Below are 11,090 nucleotides of genomic sequence, written 5' to 3' on the forward strand. Positions count from 1 at the left end.
CGGACTTGTTGCATCCTTTGACGTACTTATGAATTGCAAATAAAACTGGAAGAACAATGTGCCGTTGAAATATTATGAAATATGTGTGCGGTAAATACAACATATGTATTCAGATGTATTAGGCTGCTCGCTCTCCTTAATCCATTTATGCCTAGCGCTTATAACAAAGGCCTTGGCAAACAGCGTAGACCCAGATGAGACGCCGCATGATGCGGCGTCTCATTAGGATCTGCGCTGTTTGCTTAAAGGAATTTGTGTAAGAAATATTATAAATAAAGAAATAAATATAATCGACATCCCTAATTTTGGAAATAAATTGATCCAATTTAGAAGGATGGGAGAGTCCACTAGGCATAAATGGGTTAATCTGGCTTATATTGTTGTCCCTACTTGAAACATATTTTGGAAATGTTTTGAGGAAAAAGGTTTTATTTTCTTCTAGTGATATAATTATTAATGTTCGTGATTAACAAATAAAATTTAAACTACAAACAGATCTTTAATTATATTATACGAAGCGATTTTTATGCTTTCCAAACATGTACTTTGAATTATTAGCCGTTGCGTTACAATGCAATATTTTGGCGATGTTTTCACACTGTTAATGTGTTTGCGGGCGTTAAATTAAATTAAATAATGTACTTGGATCAAGGATGTGTACTTCTTAACTATCTCCTCGAGTAAAAAGTATATAGCGTTAAATCGTTGCGCTTAACACGGCGAAGTTTTTCTGTTTACCACACTTAGTCGATATAAGATATATGTATTAGAGTTAAAACGTTAAATGCAATTCACAATGCATAGCCATACAATGCTTGCGAATTAACTTTTATGTTTGGCAGTAGGCTGCTCCTTATTGGCAAGTGTCCAAATCTTACATGCTTCGGAACAGGTAAACAGAACCTATTCAGATACAGGTTATTCCCGTAGTCGTTAAACTTTAGAATTGTTATTCAATCACATGCTATAAATGGACAATAACTCGCTGGCGTATTATTAATGACATGCCTTTTAATTTAGAAACGTACTTCTAGCCTTTGTTCACATTATCAGAAATGAGCTTGCGCATACAAGGGAAATATTATACTCAAGGATAAAATATTACTTGGCTTTAAAATTAAACGTAAACAAAATCCAAACTTTGTTTATTAGAAGGACATTTGTAAACGCAATTCAACCGCACCTATAATGCAAAATATATCTATTACAGCTTGCATTAGTTGTCAATACATTTATGTATTATCCTCGGTGGTAATGAAAAGGTCATAGACCGGACGGACTCGTATGACTTGAAGGAAAGAACAGACACAATATTGTTGATTGAAAACGGGCATTTATAATAAAATGCCATAAAAAAAGATAAAAATAGAACAGATTCTTTCCAGAAAGGCATAATGGGTGGTAAAAACACGCCACACGCATATACACATACAAAATCATGCATTTGTGAAGTTGAATGTGATGACGGCGGGAAAAACACGCCGAAAATAAGTATAAAAGACACATATTTGATGCGTATAACAGTAAAATAAGAAACAAGTGTGTTTTACACACAGGTAAAAAAATACATAATACGGGAGTCAAAACCTTATGGCGGAGAAGGGGTGGAGGTGGGTTGTTAATTTCGACCATATTGGATTGCACGTTAGTCTAGAAGGATCCAAAGGGTCACAATGGCCAACACTGAATTTGATTGGTCAAAAGAGCCCATGTGACCCCGCACTGAGGTTATAAACAAGTAATTAAATATAAGGCTTGAACTAATATAATGTTCAACAATTAAGAAATCGTACAATGACATAAAATCTTTTATGTGTGCATAAAATATTATTTATGTATTGTCCTCGGTGGTAATAAAAAGGTCATAGACCGGACGGACTCGTATGACTTGAAGGAAAGAACAAACACAATATTGTTGATTGAAAACGGGCATTTATTATAAAATGCCATAAAAAAGATAAAAATAGAACAGATTCTTTCCAGAAAGGCATAATGGGTGGTAAAAACACGCCACAAAGGGGACCGGAACGGGAACCCCGCCGCCCATGAAGTACGGGAGAGGACCGCAATTCGAAAAGGGGGTAGTTGCCCCTGAATGAATATAAAAGTAGCCTTACGATTAAGGTCAGGTAATGTGAAAATTAAGGACAAATAAGCATTATAAGCTTTGATTTGTAAAGAGCCCCTAGGCTTAAATCCTCTATTTGCTAATTAATAACAAAGTATAGAACACAGTGAAGTAAATTAATTGAAAACAATAGGATTGGTGTTCAACGATCACTAGAATAAGCATAACTTTATTTTATGTGTATGCTCCATAAGAAAAACACTGCCAGAAAAATCAGTTTTAATAAGAACTGCTTAACCTAATTGTCAACAAAATTGACTTAGACCTATATGTAAATAATTGGAGCTGCGACCTTAACCGGTCAGAGATTAAACAACCAATATTTGCATAAAGTATAAGCACTAGTCAAAATGGTGAAAGACTACCTGCAGCCTTAAACTGTCAGGGAAACATAACTTTTACAGCAAAACAACAAAAGTAAGGTAAGAAGATGCACACTTAAAGGAGTAAGCAATCATGAAGAAAAAACCATGTATTTGCGGCCTTAAAATGTCATACAATATAGGAGATATACCCAACAAATAATGGCTTTAATAAACAGCCTTGTTAAAAGGTGAAACGTTTGCTTGCAGCCTAAAACTGTCAGGTAAACATTTATTGTACGGCAAAGCAACACACGATAAAATAAGACAACGTACCGGTAAAAGAGTAGGCAATCAATAATATAGTATAATCCCCGATCCGAGCACTAAACCGCCAGACAACATAGGAGATATAAGCAACAGATACTTGCCTTAAACAGCAGCCTTATTAATAGATGAAAAATTACCTGCAGCCTTAAACTGTCAGGTAAACATAAATTGTAAAGCAAAGCAACGAAAATAAATATAAAAAAAGATGTACCGGTAAAAAGTAAGCAATAATATAGTAAAACAATGGAGCTGTGGCCCTAAACCATCATGCATAGGAGATATATACAACAGATATGGCCCTAATTACGGGCCTTTGTTATAGGTGAAAAATTACCTGTAACGATAAGAAAGTAAACAATAATATGTTATACAATGGAGATGCCTTAAACCAACAAGATGCCCAAACAGATGTATACAACAGATTTTGGAATTAAGACCAAGTACAGGTACCTGTTAAGAGGTGAAAATGAATGTGCAGCTTTAAACTATAAGGTTAACTTTAAATGTACAAGAACCTGACGAAGCAAAATATTAAAATGTAGTGGTTAAGTAGTAAGGTATCATGAACCCAGTGTAAAACAATATAGGGGCTTCCTTTAACCATCAGACAACGTATGAAAAATATTTAACACATATTGGCCTTAAAAAAGGGTATTGGTAAAATTTAAATACAATCTGCACCCTTTACCTATCAGGTAAACATAGATTGTACAGCAGAACAACATAAGTAAAAATATGTACCCATACAGGAGTAAGCAATCATATAGTAAAACAATGGCACTGTATTCTTAAACTATCAGACAATGAGATAAAAAAAGACAAACATTGCCTTAATAACAGACCTTGGTAATAGGTAAAAGGTTACCTGCGGGGTTAAACTGTTGGTTAAACATAAACAGTCAAGCAACACAACAAAAGCAAATTAATAATTGTAACACATAAACAGGGAAAGCAATAATGTACCGTGTAGTACAACTATGGAGCTGTGGTTTGGAACCGACAGACAACCAGCATTGGCATGAAGTACCGGTACCAGTAAATGAGTGAAAGACAATTGGAACAATAAACTTTCAGTTAACATATATACATAATATGAAAAACCTTGACAAAAGTAAGATTCGGAATGTACTTGAAAAAGAGCGACCAATCAAAAAGTAATAAACAATTGGGCTGCAGATGTAAACTGGCAGACAGTTAAAGAGACATATACAACAAATACCATTAATCCAGAGGAATATCTGTGGGAATAACCATTTGGAACAGCTCGGGTAACAAGCCCGTGATTTAAAACGTGAAAGAACTGGGCTAACGATTATCGCTTATGAGTAAGCAAAGTAAAAAGGGTAATGGATTATGATGGAAAATATATATGTAATGGTTTTCGAGGACAAAACCTAGGAAACGTAATGATCGTATTTGGTGTGACTTAGTGGAGCATGATTATTTACCTAGGGATGTGGCAGATCCCTGTGGGGCGACATACTCGTTAACTCAGAGATATGAAAAACTAATATGCCCAACAGTAGCTTCAAAATCTTAGACCCAGAAGCATCTTTTGGGAGATGAAGATGATCGGGCAGAAGGCAATTGTATTCGTATAATACGCCAACACACATGTTTATGAACCCCAGGAGTATCATCAGGGTATTAATCATATGAATTGGTATTTTAACAAGTACCAATGGGAAAGATGTGTTGACACTAGAACTGTTAGAATAACTACACGTAAAGATTGGCATATACGGTAAAATTGGCACATACCAATCAGAAAAACAGGGAAAATAAGTTAACAATTTTGGTCATAAGAAATAGAAATAAGTTTAGTTAGAGGGGTAGAGTAAACCCCAACGATGCCTTACTGGGCAGAAATTAAAAGATAAATATAAACATGGCATGTCCAGATATCTGAATCAGACGGAACATGTAAGAAGTACAAGCATGACCTGATCTGGTGCCCAACTAAGGTAAAATAGCTCCTTCGTAGAGAACTATAGTATCAATATCAGCCTAAACTGAATAACTAAAATTCTGCAGAATATTGAAAAATATAAGCATTGACTGAACTGAATAACTAAAATCATGCATAAATTTAGTTCCTTCGTAGAGAACTATATCCTCAATATCGTCCTGAACGGAATAACTAAAATCAGGAAGAATACTGAAAAATATAAGCAAGGATTGCATAAAACATAGTTCCTTCGTAGAGAACCATAACATCAATATCAGCCTGAATGGAATACTGAAAATCAGTTTGAATATAGAAAAGTATATGCACAGCCTGAATAAATATAGTTCCTTCGTAGAGAACTAAAATCTCAATATCGGCCTGAACGGTCCAACTAAAATCAGGCTGAATATTGTAAAATATAATAAGCAAAGCCTGCATAAACATAGTTCCTTCGTAGAGAACTAAAATTTCAATATCGGCCTGAACGGTCCAACTAAAATCAGGCTGAATATTGGAAAATAATAATAAGCAAGGCCTGCATAAACATAGTTCTGCGTAGAGAACTAAAACATCAATATCGGCCTGAACGGTCCAACTAAAATCAGGCTGAATATTGGAAAATAATAATAAGCAAGGCCTGCATAAACATAGTTCTGCGTAGAGAACTATAACATCCATATCAGCCTGAACGGTATAACTAAAATCAGGCTGAATAATGGAAAATATAAAAGCAAGGCCAGCATGAACATAGTTCTGCGTAGAGATCAATAATATTGTTCTGCGTAGAGAACTATAATAACAATATCAGCCTGAACGGTATAAGCAAAATCAGGCCAAATATTGAAAAATAAATAAGCAAGGCCTGCATAAACATAGTTCTGCGTAGAGAACTATAATAACAATATCAGCCTGAACGGTATAAGCAAAATCAGGCCAAATATTGAAAAATGAATAAGCAAGGCCTGCATAAACATAGTTCCTGCGTAGAGAACTATAACAACAATATCAGCCTGAACGGTATAAGCAAAATCAGACCGAGTATTGAAAAATATAATCAAGGCCTGCATAAAAATAGTTCCTTCGTAGAGAACTATAACATCAATATCAGTCTAAACTGAAAAACTTAAATCAGGCATTTACATACTTACTTCGGAGAGAACTAAACCATTAGTATCAGCCTGAGCTGATAACTATAATCGGACATAACATTAAAAATGTAGAAGTATGAAATGAGAACTAAAAAACTGAAGTTCACTAGATAATACACAATGTTCTGAAGAGTGAAGTCTTCCTGTTTCTAGCCGTAATTGTTCGTTCGGGTCTTTCGTGGTTTAATGTAGTGTTCAATAGGAAGGGCTGGAAACGTGCCTTATCGTCCGATTGTAGTACTTGTACAGGAAGTGCCAGCCAGTGGACAGGTCCTCTGTATTCGGGTGTTGAGAGGTAGGCAGGTTTAATGTAGTGTTCAAAGGAAGGGCTGGAAACGTACCTTATCGCCCCTTTGTAGTACTTGTACAGGAAGTGCCAGCCAGCGGACAGGTCCTTTGTATTGCGGTGTTGAGAGGTAGGCATGGCCTGAAATGATAACTAAAAGCGTGCATATATTATAAAACCAGCAGCATACAGAACAGATGATTAAAATCATTAAAACTTGGTATAATCTTGAAAATATAATGACAGATTACAAAAATTACATTAATATTGAGAAAGAGATTATAAATAATTGTCTCCAAAATCCTATTGTAAAATATACTGTTAGTCGAAAACATAATCAAATGTTAAGAAGAGCCGCTTTTTTATAATTCATATGTAGTATATAACCCACGAGTTCAAGATTGTGAATATGATTCACATTGTTCATGACTTAAGTACATAAAGACACATACCGGTAAATGATAGTATATTAAATAGCGAGCATGGCTTTTAGTGACAATAACACTTGAGTGTGTTTTAGAGATAGATACAAATACATATGTCTTACTTATAATGAGCACAAATGTTATACGTACATAAATACTTGAAACCTGAAACTTGCTAATTTGCTGAAACACCTATGTATATAATTATATAAATCAAAATGTGTTTACAAAACATATACCTGTACATAAAATTGATATTAAAAATTAAGATTGATAGATATTACACTTATGAAGCATTAATGAAAGTATAATAATGGAAAATAGTTTGATAAATAAAAATGTAGAAAGAAACTTCAGCAAATTTTTTGGCATCATAAAGACACGGTTTTTCATTAACTGAAGGATACGTGAAAGGATATTTCTGTTCTCTGGCTATGGCTGTGGGATTCCGCAGCTACCAGTCACCTTTACGGACACTCCTTGGGTATAACCTTATGTGAACTATTGTGACTACAAGTCACAAATAGACTGACCAGATGTGACTACAAGACAAAACTTGAAGGTTAAAATTACAGTGTGACTATAAGACACACCACACTACATACAAATAAGATATATGTATGAATATGAAGTTTTTAAGAATATTAAAATTACTTATAGTTTTTAGTAGTTACAGACTAAACAAGGATATGTTAATGAAAATATTACAACCAAATAATTGCCATAAAGAAAACATTAACAACAATAGCACAACAAAACACATCACAAGAATTTTAAAATACACATGTTGACCATATAAATGAGGTATGGTAATATAGACTAAAATGAAAGGGTGTTTTATTGTTTATTTCATAAAAACGTTATGACATCTGTTAATGTGACAGTGAGAAACCCAGCTAAACTGATAATACAAATGTGTCGTAAATATTCATTAAGTATAAGCCCAGGCTGAACTTAAAATTAAATAAGACAATAATAAATATACAAGATATATAGAGCTGACCCGAATTGATCATCATTCTTAAAAAGGCAGAAAAAAATAATTTAAACAGCAAGAACTTAAAGTAAGGCACAAATGTTAACACGATATTTGAATACTTATCCTCGATGTATGTTGATTCGCGGTGTTAATGTTTTGTATTAAAATTAGCAACAAACAAACAATAAAGCATTGTATAACTTACCTTGTTGAAAGAAACCAATATTACACAAGTAAATGGAGCATATTTATTTCCTGCAACTCGCGCTATCTAATCCATAACAACAGTATTTTTTACAACATGTTTACAGTGTCCGCCATTTTGACAGATGAATGTAAGGTCGCGACATCTGACGTCATTCACACAGTTTATTATTTAGGCCGATACAATTGAGTAATTGGGTTGTAATGTTAATTAGTCATATAAAGAGTGTCAACTGTACAATAATTAAAATGTTTCAACACAATTCAACTCAATTTAACATATTTACAAGCGTTTGTTGGACTTCAACTATTCTTCATTGCTATTGCAATGGCAGCACAGAAATTTGTCACCCCTTCTGACACACCTTACAGGTGTGCAGAATGTAAGGTGTGTCCAGTGCTTGCATGGGATGCCATTTTTTAAACCATCACACTGCACCCACTTAACAAATGTCAGAGAAATACAGCCGGACAGTTCCTTTGGTTGGAATCTGTGACAAACACAACATTTTTCATCAGAAACCTCATCCCTGTCACTGCTGTTACTGGAACAGCCCACTGCTGTGTCAACACAAGATGGGCCTGCTACTGGACTAGGTGCTGTTGTTGCAACAATTTGCTTACTTTTTTTTTACTGCGAGCTTACCTTTTTGTGTTTCCTGAGATTTTTTCAAGGAAGGTTTTTGATTTTGTTCATGATTTTTTATGGCCTCCATTACCTCATTACTGGTAAGTTCTTTTCCAGACACCAGTCTGCTAACCGTTTTCCTTGGTTTCTTAGCTTTTTGATTTTTTACTGATCTTATTTTTTGTTCTACAGTTTCAAAAAAAGTGCTGGTGTGTTCATTTTCAGGTCCAATTTGTAGCCCTCCCTCTACAGTTAAATCAGAATCATCAGTGTCATCTGAATGATACACTTGGGCTGGAAACATACTTTCCCTGGGAATTGCATCCTTATTTAGGGGGAACAGTCCTGTTTTGCGAAAGCCAACTTGAAGGTTTTCTGCTGACAATGCTTTGTGATAAACGTGGCAGACGATATCACAAACATTATACTGGGCGATGGCAGCTGATGTCTCACGGATAATTTTGTGGCATCGCGAATGGTACATCCGCTGTAATGGGCCATAACAGGCTACATCTAGAGGTTGGAGCAGGTGGCTTGTGTGGGCTGGTAAAACATACAAAATTATACCATTCTCCTTTGCCCACTCTGCAAGAAGGAATGATACATGGGACCTATGACCATCTAAAAGCAACAGAATTTTGGATTCACACCTGCCAGGCATAAATTGTATGAAGTGTTTGGTCAGATACTTAATGAAAACCTGGGTGTTAGACCAACCACTTTCTGACATTGTTCCACTGGCTCCTGGTGATGCCCCTTTGCACAAGTCACTGTTCATCCGCTTGCCCGGGAAAACAAAGAATGGTGGAACTGCTGTACCACTTGCACTGCCAGCGCCAATGATTGTAACTGTTTTACCTTTGCCAGAGGTCACAGCTTGCGCAGAATAGTTAGAACTAGCTACTATGTATGGTGGCTTGTGATCATAGATACACCCTTCTCATCAATATTGTAAAGCAAATGGGGCTTATCTTGGAGATCATGCTTCTGTAAACATTTCTGGTAATTTTCAAAGAAGTTAGACACCATCTTTTCACTCGCCATTTTGGCCCTCACATGATCAAGTGCTCTTGGTTTAACAACCCTCATTTCTGGCCATCTCTTTAGAAACCCTTTCATCCACATCATGGACAGGGGTGTGTCAATTGTCCTCTTACCCAACTGCACAGCAAACTGTGAAGCAACATCAATACACTCCTGCTGTGTATAACCATAACCTAAATCAGCCATGGCTTTGAAATGGTTTGCAATTTGGGCCTCTTCAAACTCATCAAACAATGGGACCTTCCCCATTACAACTGTTTCTGGGTCAACTTTCCCCAAAAGCCTGTCCCTGAGTGTGTTTTCTGGCACCATATAAGTCCTGGATGCTCTGAGAACGGACATTCCATCATCTTTCACTGCTTTGAAAGCATTTATCAAAGAAGATGGTGAATAAAGTCGATATTTTTTCCTTATAGGCTGTGGGTGTTTCTAAAATAAACAAAAAAATGGTGTTACAGGTGTGAGTTTCAAAAACCATATATTTTGAGATGCTTGACCTTACTATACAATTTCAGTCACGTGACTTTCATTCATGGACGTAAACACTTGCAGCCGACATGTAAAAAAAGTCAAAAAAAGTTTTTGATAAACAAAGAAAATATTGTATATCCATGGTAATATAAATGGGTATAACAAAAAATGTTAAATTTTGGTACATCTACGAAGACCTAGTGATAAATACCTGTTTAAATCTCATTTTTTCATTTTTGGCAGCAAATACGATCGAGTACACTTTGTAGTAAATGTGACGTCACTAAAATCACCGACCCGTGACCTCTCGCGAGATTTCGAATCAAAACACAAATGGCCGCGAATCAACATACATCGCGATTTTAGATACATCGAGGATATCTGCACTGAATCAGTATGACTGATACAGGGCAGCGACAACTGTGTAGCTGACCAGCATAAAAAAGTGACTGGCGATATGCGCTAATTACGCTGTGGGCGCCGCCATCTTGGAAACCTTTCACGGTAGACTGCGTATAAATCGCAAAGTTTTCTGCACACGGCACTGATAAGCATGTGTACTCGTTCAACTGCCCTTTAAACTTAGTATCACACGGGATAACACCATTGGTGTACGTCTTCGTGCAACGAGAGATAATCCTTCACATAAACGGAATGAAACGGCATCATATCGTATTAAAATTAATCCTTGGAAGTATCGCTTAAGAGCGTAATTGTTAATTTCGACCATATTGGATTGCACGTTAGTCTAGAAGGATCCAAAGGGCCACAATGGCCAACACTGAATTTGATTGGTCAAAAGAGCCCATGTGACCCCGCACTGAGGTTATACACAAGTAATTAAATATAAGGCTTGAACCAATATAATGTTCAACAATTAAGAAATCGTACAATGACATAAAATCTTTTATGTGTGCATAAAATATTATTAATAACACATTAGGAGAGAGCAAACGTCCTATTCTACCTCGAAAGGTACACAAACACGTGTTTTTAATAAATATCAAAGTCTTCTGTGTTTAACGGTAATGTTAAAACAGGAGTATTACTGAGATGGTGCCTACATACATGTAGATTGTATATGTGGGTTTAAGTAGAGTACTAATTGTAGTTCACAATGAAACAAAAATATTAATGGTTTCTCGGTGGCGCATAATTGTTTTGTTGAAAGCTTTATTTGTACTCGAGACAATGTGT

At 35.7% G+C, this 11,090-nt stretch overlaps 1 long non-coding RNA gene across 2 annotated transcripts; it reads right to left on the minus strand.

The window, feature by feature from the left end:
• Positions 1-1,912: 1,912 nt before the first annotated feature.
• LOC127841226 (uncharacterized) lies at positions 1,913-9,153 on the minus strand. 2 transcript variants are annotated; one of them, XR_008030802.1, is made up of 3 exons: positions 7,752-9,153; positions 5,279-7,109; positions 1,913-5,074 (listed from the first exon to the last, which is right to left on the minus strand). It is a non-coding gene; the product is annotated as an uncharacterized LOC127841226 (long non-coding RNA). The 2 variants fall into 2 exon arrangements; XR_008030800.1 differs by having other exon boundaries at positions 1,913-7,109.
• Between the last annotated feature and the right edge of the window lie 1,937 nt (positions 9,154-11,090).

The sequence above is a fragment of the Dreissena polymorpha genome, chromosome 1 (assembly GCF_020536995.1).
Source record: "Dreissena polymorpha isolate Duluth1 chromosome 1, UMN_Dpol_1.0, whole genome shotgun sequence".
Taxonomy (NCBI): Eukaryota; Metazoa; Mollusca; class Bivalvia; order Myida; family Dreissenidae; genus Dreissena; species Dreissena polymorpha.